Source organism: Sus scrofa, chromosome 9 (assembly GCF_054392235.1).
Source record: "Sus scrofa isolate SSC_HxYL_T2T_F1_AM1 chromosome 9, Sscrofa_HxYL_maternal_Yorkshire_Landrace_v2.0, whole genome shotgun sequence".
Classification (NCBI taxonomy): domain Eukaryota; kingdom Metazoa; phylum Chordata; class Mammalia; order Artiodactyla; family Suidae; genus Sus; species Sus scrofa.
The window spans coordinates 61,882,795-61,885,907 of NC_139391.1; the positions used below are offsets into that span (position 1 = coordinate 61,882,795).

At 43.3% G+C, this 3,113-nt stretch overlaps 1 pseudogene; it reads right to left on the reverse strand.

Moving 5' to 3' along the window:
• Nucleotides 1–1,254: 1,254 nt before the first annotated feature.
• On the reverse strand, nt 1,255–2,431 carry LOC100522454 (protein SET-like; annotated as a pseudogene).
• Between the last annotated feature and the right edge of the window lie 682 nt (nt 2,432–3,113).

A 3,113-nucleotide genomic window follows, 5' to 3' on the forward strand; every position in this document is an offset into this window, starting at 1 on the left:
GTCAACATTTTTCTTTTATTTGTGGGTTCTCTTTTTGCGTTGTGTGTAAAAACCCAAATATCATGATCTACATGCCAAATCCAAATCAGTAGATTTTCTTTATCTTGATAATTTCAATAGTTTTGCATTTTAAATGTCTATGAATAAATTTGAGTAGATCTGGTGTAAGTTTTTTTTGTGTGTACACATTTAGTTTTATTGTAACAAAACAACCTGTACACTTTTAATGTTTAAAATTTAGCATCATCTTTCCTTTCCAGGGAAACAAAAAGAACAATTTAAAAATAAACACATACACACAAACCACAAAAACAGAACAAAAAAATAAATAAAAATAAAAATAAACAGGAAGAAAATTACATTAGATAATGTCAGTTGCAAATAAGATCCTACAGGTTCGGCTGATTCTCCCATTCAGCAGCAGGGCTCAAGTCATCATTAGGAGAAAATTTTATTTTATTTTTTTAATTCCTTTTTTTTTCTTTTTTTGTCTTTTGTCTTTTCAGGGCCACACCCATGGCATATGGAGATTCTCAGACTAGGGGTCAATTGGAGCTGCAGCTGCTGGCCTACATCACAGCCACAGCAATGCCAGATCCTTAACCCACTGAGCAAGGCCAGGGATCAAACCCACAGCCTCATGGTTCCTAGTCAGGTTCATTAACCACTGAGCCATGACAGGAACTCCAAGAATTTTATTTTAAAAGTGTCATCTTAAACTGCAAGGATGCCATTAAACATCACAATTAAACATGCCAAAGGAGAAGCCATGTTATCAAAATGCCCACTTAACCCACCCAATCATCTCAAACACACCCTTTGCAAACCTTCTATAACCACATTTTTTAAAGTTTTTTTTTAAACAAGGAAAAGTAGACAGATACATGTTGGTAAATGCTAACTGTCCATATTCACGTAGAAACACTGTGTAATCTCAGCCAGATATATAGAGAAAGGAGAAAAAGCTAGAATTCTATGCACTACCACACAGGGGCCTAGCACTCTCCAGCTTCCAGCAGAGCTAAGGGAGCAGAAGATTTTTCCTTTTTTCCACAGAGCATGGTGGTGTTGATTCCATAAAGTTTTTTGTTGAGACAGGAAGGGATAAAAACGAATTTGGAACTGAAAGGGGTAGAGACTCTTTTCTCACTGAATTCTGCTCAAAGTGTTTCCCTCTAAAATAAATTGAGAATCCTGGTAAAAGGGGAAAAGGGCAACTGAGCACAAGAGGAGAAAAAATTGGGGGGGGGGGGGGAAGAGACGACTGCAACTTGCTCCCAGGGACTGGAGTAAATTAAAAAAGGTTGGAATTCATCAGTGTTCGATTAGTCATCTTCTCCTTCCTCTGCTTCCCCTTCCTCCCCCTCATTATCATCTTCATCTTTTTCACCTTCATCCTCATCCCCTTCTTCCTCAATATCTTCTAATCCTCTTCCTCTTCATTATCATCATCTTCTTTTCCTTCCTCTTCTTCATCCATGTCAGGAAACAAGTAGTACAGTAATGGATTTGGCCAAATACCATATTTGATGACCTTTCCTAACTCACCTGCACCTGCTTCAGAATGATTAGTAAACCAGGTGAAGAAGCTCTCTGGTTCTTCACGCTGTCTCTTCCTGCAGGTTTTATTCTAACATTTGACTTGAACCATTTTCAGATTTCCATTTGATTTCAGTGGACTTTGAAGATGGATCACCACTCTCATTCAGATGATATTCTTTGGAGAAAACTTCATGTTCGAAGTAAGGGTTTTTATCAAAATAAAAATCTATTCCGTAACCTTATTTAATATCCTCAAATGCTGTCATTTGAACTCTTGTCAAATAATGCAGCGACTCGCCTCTTCATCCTGCTCCCCTAGCTGTGCAGACACTTGTGGGTGGTTGACAAATGCTGTCACCCCCAAATTTAGAATTTTGAGAATCAATTCCACCTCTTCTGAGAAAATGGTTAGTGGAATTTGTGATATTTCTGTTCTACTTTCAAAATCTCCTCACTGGCTTGTTCATTAAGTCTGTTTCATTTTGCACTTCATCAATATGTTCAATTGCTTCTTGCTGTTCTTTTTCTGAGGTCATGTGGGCCCGGCGGAGGTTGGAGTTCAGTTGTTTTTTTACTGACTTTGACTTTGGCCACCTGCGCGCCGATGTGGTGCTTCTCCACAGTCGGGGATGGGGGTCGGGGTAGAGGGTGGATGGGGGATGGGCAGAAAAGGTAAGGCGAAGGGGGAGGGAAGCGGCTTCCCCCATGCCACACGCCCTCCCACACATTTGGGCCACCTTCTCTAAGTGCTCACTCGCTGGCTCTTCCTTCCCCTGGCTCGCTTGCGCGACGCCATAGCCGCCTGAGGAGGAGGGAGGAGCTGGGGCGGCTTGCAGGTCCGGCTTGGGTTCCAGCTTTGGAGCAGAAGCCTTGGCGGGCTGGCCACTTGGCTTCCTTCCTCAGGCTCTGCACTGCAGCTCGCTGCTTGCGCTCCCTGAGTCTCCTCCTTCTCCTCGATTTGGTATAAGTTCTAAAGTTATATGTCTACATTCATTTTATTCCCTACAGTTTTCAATTAATTCTTCCTTAGCTACTTTGGAGAGGTTATGGGATATTTGGCTCTATTTTAGTGTGAATTTCCACAGTTTAATGGATTCAGCTGATGGGGCCTCAGCTGACCTGCCTGGGTAGCTTGGTGCACTTCCGACCCAATATAGGAGTGCACGTTGTTGGTTTGCCTGCTGATCTGGCTCTGTGCACAGCGGCCAGGAGAGCTCCGTCTCCCCAGGACCAGCTGGGATCCTTGGCTTCTGGAACACGTGGGGTGAGTTCACGCTGACAGCCTGGGTTTCAGGACAACTTGAGGTGAAGTCCATGCTAACAGGAGCTAGGTCTCCTCAAGACCTGCCCAGGAGGTGGTGCCCCTGAAAGAAAAGGGTGAAGGGAAAGAGGAAAAGTGAGGAAAAGTGGGCAGGAACTTTCTATGCCTGGCTGACTGCTGAGGGATGTCTCTTCCGAGGACCCAGGAGAGGAAGGGCTTGATGTGGAAAATTGTGTGTTTTAGTCAGTTTTTGTGTGGGGTGTAGTGTGCAGTGTCCTCTTTGGTGTGTGGTGTCCAGTTTTCCCAATGC